Source organism: Cervus canadensis, chromosome 29 (assembly GCF_019320065.1).
Source record: "Cervus canadensis isolate Bull #8, Minnesota chromosome 29, ASM1932006v1, whole genome shotgun sequence".
NCBI classification, from domain to species: Eukaryota; Metazoa; Chordata; class Mammalia; order Artiodactyla; family Cervidae; genus Cervus; species Cervus canadensis.
Genome location: NC_057414.1, coordinates 2,303,361 through 2,313,050, shown reverse-complemented (window position 1 = coordinate 2,313,050; position 9,690 = coordinate 2,303,361). Strand labels below are relative to the sequence as shown.

The 9,690-nt window shown below is 40.9% G+C and overlaps 1 long non-coding RNA gene across 2 annotated transcripts; it reads left to right on the top strand.

Annotated features, from left to right (window-relative positions):
• The first annotated feature begins 281 nt into the window (after window positions 1-281).
• Window positions 282-4,088, top strand: LOC122431436. Of its 2 annotated transcripts, none has more exons than XR_006266503.1 (3): window positions 282-511; window positions 955-1,125; window positions 3,767-4,088. It is a non-coding gene; the product is annotated as an uncharacterized LOC122431436 (long non-coding RNA). The 2 variants fall into 2 exon arrangements; XR_006266504.1 differs by lacking the exon at window positions 3,767-4,088 and adding an exon at window positions 1,897-2,452.
• Window positions 4,089-9,690: the final 5,602 nt, after the last annotated feature.

The window sequence follows — 9,690 nt, the reverse complement described above, 5'->3', positions numbered from 1 at the left end:
GAAACATTAAAGATATGCTGTCCATAAGCACATAGACCCCAGACTGGTTGGAACCAGAAGGCTGATGATGCTGACTCCCACTTACCTCACCACCAACCAATCAGAAGAAAGTCCACAAGCTGACCACGCCCTCCCGGAGGCATTAATATGAAACTCACTACCGGCTCCAGGTCAGGACACACAATTCTGAGGGCTCTAGACAGCTGTGGCCTCGTTTGCCTGGCAAAGCAATAAATCTAGTCCTTTCTACTTCATCCAAAACTGTGTCTCCAAGACTTAATTCAGTGTTGGGGGACAGAGGCTGATTTGGCTTCAGGATCTTGATGGATTTCAGGCAGAGAAGCAACTTGGTTGTGTCTGCTTTAGAAAAACGACTCAGTACAGCAACTATATTTCAGTTAAAAAAAAAATTACAAAAGAATCTCCCAAACCAAAGAACAAATAAACAAAAAGCAGAATGGCTCAGCGAACAGAAAGAGACAGACCTAAAAGGAGGGAAACTATTCAGGAGGTAGGTACCCCTCCTTCCACTAACAGAGGCTAAAGGGACAGCCTGGGCTATGGCCTGGAGAATGCAGGGAAGGGAAGCGGCTGATGCTGAGTGAGGACGAGACAGGAGCTGCGGGTGGTCTCCAGGCCAGCCTGCTCGGCTTTGTGAAGGGTCGCTTCCCCTATGAAAGCAGAGGGTGGACAGCATCTCTGATGTAGGCTTGTCAGCACTTTGCAGGAGGCAGGAAGAGGATTGTCTGCTTGCTAACTTGGTGGGGAGCTTTGAGTCTCCCTGGCTCTCAGATAGACACATGGTTCCCAAGCAGAGTTATGCTTCTTTTGTATGAAAATGAGAAAATTTGTGTCACATCTTTGATGAGAAATTTTGCTTGAATGTTTAAATTTAACTCGCCAAACTCAGAGATTAAGTATCACTGTGCAAAACTTTTCCATTAATCTTTGCAGATATTATGTCACAGAAGTTAGTGACAAGATCTTCTGGAGGCTCTTGGGCCCTTTATCTGCCACCATCGTCATCTTTTTTTTTTTCCCCTGTCAAATGAAAGTATTTATCTTCCCCTGGCCAGACTGGAGTGATTCCCTGGTACACCAAATTCATCACTGACTGACTCATGGGTAAATATTCCTTACATGAGATTTATTTCCATCCCCAATAGTTTTCTCCTCCATCTAAACAAGGAAAAAAACACATTCATTTTCCTTAAAAAAAAAGAAAGAAAAGATCCTTTGAAAATTTGATGGGGTGGGAAAGAAATGTGAGAGAACTTTTTAAATTTTTAAGATTTAGTTTTGATCCTGTCTTGAGTCTGGGTAAGTCTCTTAACATTCAGCTTGTTGATTTATAAATTATATGGATCTTGTATCCTGGACATTTGGTTTTTTAAGTTCTTGATTTATTTCCTCACTTTGATGGAGATCATCAACTAGAAGTTTCCAGAAAAGGAATTAAGGAAAGATTATTTTTTTGAAAAGTTTTATGTAGGAAGGGCTTCCCAGGTAGCTCAGTGGTAAAGAACCTGCCTGCCAGTGCAGGAGATGGGGTTTGATCCCTGGTTTGGGATGATCCCCTGGAGGGGAAAATGGCAACCCACTCTAATATTGTTGCCTGGAGAATTCCATGGACAGAGGAGCCTGGTGGGCTACAGTTCACGGGGTCCCAAAGAGTCAGACACGACTGATCATGCACACATGCATGTAGGAAAATATGTCTTTTTCCTCAAACTCACATTTTAATGGTGGTATGTCTGGTTAGGACACTAGGTTAGAAACCTCAGAATTGGGAAGACTTTGTTGGATTGATTTTTGGCTTTCAGTGTTGTTGTAAGTAATAAAATACCAATTCCTAGTATTTAGTATATCACTTCTGTTTTTCTTTTTTCTCTGTAGGTTTTACTTCCTTTTCTTATCTCCTAAGTTCTGAAATTTATGCTCATTTCCCATCAACTTTTCCAAGCAATGAGTGGGAACACTCAATTCAGAGACTCAGATCCTTCTGTTCTGGAAAAATTTTCAATATTACTTCTTATATAACGTCCTTCTAGCCTTGTCTTCCTTTCCTGAAATTCTACATGTTAGACCTCCTACACTGATCCTCTAATTGCTTTATCTTTTGCCAAAAGAAAATTTAGAAAGCCACACTTGATATGAAAATTTTGTTGGTCAAAAAACAAACTGAGCTGGGAGATTTCAAACTTAGAACTGGTAGGGATCTCAGTGGCATGACATTACAAGATGGCTTCTAAAGCCAGAATGAAGATGCTGGTTGATCTTCATGATGATTGGTTATTGCAGTGTGGACAGCATGGGATTGGTTAAAAATGATTGTTTTACATCATTTTAGGAGGATGGCAAATTTTGATTATGATTATTAGAAGTATTTATAAGAATTAACTTGTTTCACTTACATAAATGAAATAAACTAGATTAAGTTTTCCTAATGTGGCTTAAGTGGGTTTGTCTGATCAGAGGATCGTCAAACCTGGTCTCCATTTTATTTTATATAATACTTTTCCCCCATGTATCCCATCAGTTGGTCTATTTTCCCAATGCTTTCCTTTATTTTCTCTTTCAATCATTCTATTGAATTTTATTTCTCCTATTATGCTTTTAATTTGCAAGATTCTTTTTTCTATAAAATTTCTGTTACAAACTTTATCTTACAGAATAGCATCCTATTCTTCTTTTCCTGGCTCTTTAAAGATATCAGTTGTAGTTTTCTAACTTTTTCCCCTGCATTTTTCTCTGTTTTCACTGAGGTGAGTTACTTTAAAATATGTTTATTGTGGTCTCTGTCTTTCATATAAAGACTTTAGACGCATGTCTGCGGATTCTTAGATTATTCACTGTTAAGAGATACATCGTAACAGGTGGTTTGAAATCATAACTATCTCTGGGAGGAGTCTGACAGCTCTGTGTCAATTTCACTGCGGACTGTCAATTTCACCGCGGACTGATTTGGTCAGAACCAGGACTTTCTGTTGGGAGATTCCCAAACACCTGTTTATAGACCTTTCTAGTGGGTCATTTGATTTTTCCTGGAAACTTGTCTCTTCCCTGGAAAAAACACACCTGGATACTCTTAATCCAGGAGCCAGGTTGTACTAGCAGAATGGGAAATCCCATATTGCAATGTGTTAAGTCCCAGTTCATTCCCTTGCTTTCAATATAGCCCTCTTCCTGCTAACCCCAAATTAGGAACTGCTCACGTCAGTTTCTCACATCATAATCCTCTAGTTTCCTGCCAGTGAGAGAGAGAGAGGGAATTTTCTGGCTTCAAACAGTGGGATTCTGTTTGTTAAGGAGACTTTCCCAAACCCCCTTGCTTCACCATCCCCTGTGGTGGGAGCTGGCACGCCCCTGCACAAGCCTCTCTGGGGCCTTGCTGCATGAATGGGCCCTGTCTCCCTGGATTCCTTTCCTGTGGAACCCGGCATTCAACTTTCTCAGAGTCCACCAACGCCGCCTTCTACTTTTCATTTCCAAAATTTGTTGATACCTGCCTCTCTCTCGTTCATTGCCCTGGCAGTCTATGCTTTTTGAATTCCAATAATATCATTTTAGAAGGGTGCAGAGGGAGAGAACAAGGATCAACACATGGCTTCAACCCATCATTTTACACCAGAAACCCAGAAGGACTTTTTATTAAAGTGATTTTATTCTGTCATGCCTGAGTTATTTTCGACCATGTGTCACTTCACTACAATCTGAAATCATGATGCTAAAATAAAACTATTTCCTCTGATCTCTCTCTCTGCAGATTTCCCATTAAAAGGCAAATCTTGAATTTGAAATAGAGTTCCAGCTGGCTCGATTTGAGGTGCTAAAATTTGGCTGATCCAAACATATTTTTCCGATTCTTGGAGTCTGTTGCTACTTGATTCCACTGTGAACTGGACATTTTCTTTCACGCACCTTTTAGATGGGCCAGCTCTGCCCGGGTCTGAACGCTGTTGCCTGCTTTGTCCCTGCTATTTGTTTTAATCTGGTGGCTCATTACAGATGACTTGGTAAGGTCCGCTATAGTAAGTGACTGACCACCAAATAGGAGTTTGGAAATAAAATTGTTACTGAATCCAAGCCTGGCTTGCTTTGCTATTCTGTATGAAACTATAATGGTGGATCTATGTCATCATACATTTGTCAAGATCCCATAGCATGTGGCTTCCTTGGTGGCTCAGATGGTGGAGAATCTGCCTGCAGTGCAGGAGACCTGGGTTCGATCCCTGGGTTGGGAAGACCCTCTGGAGAAGGAAATGGCAACCCACTGCAGTATTCTTGCCTGGAGAACTCCATGGACAGAGGGGCCTGGCGGTCTGCAGAGTGTCAAGAGTCAGATATGACTGAACAACTAACAGTCATTTGCAGCATATACACCATAAAAATGTGGTATTTTTTGAATGGATGTAAATTTATTACAACAGTCCACCGTTGCTGGATATTTACACTTTTTCTCTTTATTTTTATTGCAATTAAATGCATTACAATCGATCTCTTTCTGCACAGATTTTTGTGCACATTTTCTCATATATTGCCTATATCCCTCCTAAACTCTAAATTCCTTGTATGTGGGACTTGACGTATCTAATCTTTATGTGCTCAGAACCTGGTACAGTGTGCAGTACCCAGTAGATACTTAATATGTATTTCTTGACTAAATGAATACACTTTCATTTTCTCATGTAGAGTGACCCCATGAGATTTCAAACTATATTTCTGGTCTCTGGTCTCTATATCAGACATATTACATAATGTTATAAGAACTTACATTTAAGTTAAACACACACACACACACACTGCTTTGAAAATCAAACGTGTTTCTGAAAGTACAGCACTAATTTATTTACAAATTCATCTATTGAAATTTAGATACTGAAGTATAGTCAAAGAAACCAGGCATCTAATATGGTCTACCATTTTGAATATCATGCTTTTCCATTTCTTTCTTTTCTGAAGAAAGCAAAACAAATGACCCATGTACTAAGAGCACTTGAGTTGCTAGTGGGCTTTGAGTATGAGTAGGTCCCAGGGCAGACTTAAGTGAATTGCAGAAGGATGGGAGTGGAGTGGAAGCAAATGTTGAAGGGTCTTCTCCTGTAGCCCTCACGTCACTGAGGGCGGGCCTTTGTTCCCTTCCCGCCCCTGTGGGTTTCTGCTTGTTAGAACATTTCTTCTGATGCAACTCCATCCTATAAATACTGAGTGGGTCCTGAAAACTGGAATATAGATAAATAACGTACTCTCTTTTCCCTGAAGAATCTCACAATTTTCAGACATCTTCATACAGACAAATTCAGTTGGATGCTTGTCTCACAATAAAGTCGAGCTTATTTACAGGTCCAAGGGAGTTGTTGACAGACGTTCTGTGAAGACGATGAGACCTCCCTGAACCTGCCTCCTCTTCCTTGCAGCTTTCCCCTGTTACTCCCTGCTATGGGCTTTGACGCCAAACAGGACTTCCTCACTCATCACTGCTCTCCAGATAGCCAAAGAAAGAGATCACATGTCTTCCAAGACTCCTCTGGGTTATACATCTCAGATCCTTTAGCAACTCCTTTCTGACATAATTTCAAGTCCCTTCAGCATCTTAGTCATTCTCCATCAGCTACATTTTTGTTCAGTGAAGCCTGGTGCTTTTGGTGTGTTCTCTATGGCAGGCAGGATTATTAATTTCCTTGATCTCTAGACAGCGTATTTTTTATGCATACAGACTACCAATGAGCTTGGGATTTTTTGGCAGCCAAGTGTAACATTGATTCCTAATGAGCTTATAGGTTACAAACCTTTCCTTTTATGAACCTCTATTGATTTCTGAAACTTAAAGTGCCGGAAATCACATTTGCGATCTTCAGGTCTATCTTGTCAGATGTATTGAGCCCTTAATCCCAGCCTATCACAATGCTGAATTTTCCACCCTGAATCAGTCAATTGTTATACTGGCTATCTCTCTCAGCTTTGATTTATATTAACAGATTTTCTTAAAATGAAAATCAGTCAGAATATGTTTAGTTATATTGAAGGATAAATAAGTCCTAAATCCCAGTGGCTAATAAAAACCCAGAGCTCATTCTCTGATTATATTACGGTCCATGATGAACTGGTGGAGACCCTCTTCCATGTCATCTCACTCCAGGGGCTAGGCAGAGAGAAACCTGCATCTCAAACATTGCTGATCAACATGGCGAAGGAAAAGCTCTGAAGCTCTCACGCCAGAAATGAGATGCCCCAGCCTGGAAGTAATACTCATTACTTTTTCTCATTAGCTGAAATTAGTTTCATGACCTCATCAGTCACACAGAGGTCAGAAATTGCAATTCAATCATGTGCTCAGAGATAGTTAATGAACAGTGCCAATGACTATCACAGCATGATCTCCATGTTCTTGACACAGTAATTAATAAAAATGTTGGCTAGGATAAGACCTAGAGAATATCCCTATAGTATCCTCCTAGAGATATCCTTTAAGATGGGTATGGATGCATTAATCAGTACCCTTTGGGTACATTCTTTCAACAAAGTACAAGGTCAACTGAATGTACTGACTTCTCGACCACATTTTCCAATCTTCCTTGCAGTATATTATGAAAGATTAAGGCAAAGCCCTTGCTGAAATTTGTCTGTAGCAGGTTACACATCTTTGGGTGGTAGAAAGAGCCTTGATTAAAAAAAAAATCTGAGTTATATTCTTTGCTTATCATTCTCTAGACTTATGAACACTGGCAAATAAATATATCCCTCTGAGCCTTAGGGTTTTCTCTTTTTGAAGTTTACAAAATTGTTGTTCAGTTCCTAAGTCATGTCCAACTCTTTGTGACCCCATGGACTACAACATGCCAGGCTTCCCTGTCCTTCACTATCTTCTGGAGCTTGCTCAAACTCATGTCCATTGAGTCAGTGATGTGATCCAACCATCTCATCCTCAGTTGCCCTCTTCTCTTGCCCTCAATCTTTCCCAGAGTCAGGGTCTTTTCCAAGAGTCGATTCTTTGCATTAGGTGGCCAAAGTATTGGAGCTTCAGCTTCAGCATCAATCCTTCCAAAGAATATTCAGGGCTGATTGCCTTTAGGATTGACTGGTTTGATCTCGTTGCAGTCCAAAGGACTCTGAAGAGTCTTCTCCAGTGCACAGTTAGGAAGCACCAATTCTTCGGTGCTCAGCCTTCTTTATGGTACAACTCTCACATCTGTACATGACTACTGGAAAAGTCGTATCTTTGACTATGTGGACCTTTGTCAGCAATGTGATGTCTCTGCTTTTCAACATGCTGTCTAGGTTTGTCATAGCTTTTCTTCCAAGGGACAGGTGTCTTTTAATTTCATGGCTGCCATCACCCTCCACAGTGATTTTGGAGCCCCAAAATAAAATCTGTCAGACTATTAAAAAATCCCTTTGATTTATAAAATGTAAGAAACCTTATCTGGCACTTCCAACCCAATAACTCTTCATAAAATAAGTAAGTACTTTTGGCCATGGTCAACTTTGCAGGTGCTGGGGATCATTAATTCCATTTTTAGATCACCGCTCCCAGATTCTACAGTGGAAGGGAGAGAGCAAAACATAGCGCCAAGTGGGCTGCTGAGTTAAAAATAGATACACGGAAGAAAATGGAGCATTATCTCTGGAAAACATCATGGATTCCTCAGCCGTGAATTCAGCAAGGCATTCCAAGTATAGTAGGCTGCATCGTTGTTTATACTTATTTTCTGCCTTTCCAGTAAGATTACACTTCTGTGTACCATTGATTTTAGACTGAGCTTTGTGATTTACTTTGGCCAATGAAATGTGAGCAGAAGTCATTTCTGATGAACAGAATCATTAACAAATATCACTGCACTGCTCCTTTCCTCAATGCACAAACAATGGCATCTTCCAAGTAGGTTTTCTCCTTCAGGCTAGCTCCGAGAAAGAGGAGCACGCATGGAATAGAACTACAGCCAACTTACACTGGACATGCAACTGACAAATTAACTTTGACGTCAGTCATTGAGACGGTAGGATTGTTTGTTACCAATGCAGTACCTAGTGAAAGTTGGCTGATACTCTAGGCTGACCAATAGGTGGGTGGGACATAGACTAGGGGCCCAAGATCAAGAACTAAAAAACGTTTCAAGAGAGGAGAGATTTTCAAGGTTACTAGGATTGTGAAATCCAGTTTAAAAAAAAATCAAGAAATTGAATAACTGAGAGACCATTTGGGGAGCAGGTAATGCAAGTGCAAAGGGTTTTATAAATAGTAATGAGATAGGTGATGAGAAGACGTTGTGATTAGTGACTTTCCTGGTGGTCCAGGGGTTAACACTTCGTCTTCCAATGCAGGGAGTGCTGGTTTGATCCCTGGTCAGCAAGCCAAGATCCTACATGTCTCACAGCCAAAAAACCAGAACGTAAACCACAGAAGGAATGTTGTAAAAAAATTTTAAAAAAGACTTAAAAAAAGAAAGACGTTATAATTAAAAGACCATTAAATTCTAGCAAATGAATTCAGTGTTAGCTAGAGAAATAGCAATGTCTGAGAACTAGGAAGACAAATACCAAATCAAGGAGTCAGAGAAGAAAGCAGGTGTTAAAAAATGATGATATCCAGTGGAGGGACTTTTGGGAGAATTCCTCTTCTCTTAGATCAATAGCTTTGTTGATACAAGTCTTTGTGCTGAGCTTTGAAGACATCGGATATCTTGATCCCAGAGGAGGTCCGAAGCTAACTCTGGCTGTTTTATCGCAGAGAGGAGTACTGAAGTCTTGCTCTTAATAAATGGCCCTGTCATGCAAAGAGTCTTCCTTGTTCGTGTAGGAGGAGACAGACAGAGACATGCCATCCAGAATTCAAGCACCATCTCCTTGATTGATTGCAAACTACTCACTGAGTCAGTGGTGGAAAAGGCCTAGAGGGCGGGGAGACGGGCTGTCTCTCTCTGATTATAATACAGGATGATAAAATGTGTTCTGCCAAGTGTCTGGGTATTTCTCTTTCTCAAAAAAAAAAAATTGTTCACAGCTTTCATCACCACTTTATCACATTTCTTCACGTAATTGAAGACATGGGGTTGGACTACATTAATCTCTGCTCTGTAAGGCAAGGCTGAGTCCTGATCAACATCTGAAAGAGTGGCTGAATGTAACAGAAATCTCAAAGTGGGTGTTGAGAGGAACGTTGTCTTAACGAATGTGTGGGAAGACATAGAATGATCCATGATGGAAGGAGGGATTTGGCAGTTATTTAAAAAGTAAATTTCATGTTACTCTTCTGCTTGTATTCCTTCAGGGACATCCACATCATTTAGGATAAAGTGGCTTGGTTTTCCATACTCACATTTTGTGGGAGCCACTCTGACTTTCTGTACTGGACCTGGACTTTCTGGGTTTCCCTGGTGGCTCAGATGACAAAGAATCTGCCTGCAATGCAGGAGACCAGAGTTTGATCTCTGGGTCAGGAAGACCCCCTGGAGAAGGGAGTGGCAACCCCTTCCAGTATTCTTGCCTAGAGAATTCCATGGACAGAGGGGCATTGCTGGCTGCAGCCCATGGGGTTGCAAAGAGTCAGACATGACTGAGCTGCTTATATTCCTTCGGGGACATCCGCATCATTTAGGATAAAGCAGCTTGGTTTTCCTTACCCACACTTTGTGGGAGCCACTCTGATGGATCTGTACTTTCTGCCTTTCCCGCCTTTCTTTTCATGGCAAA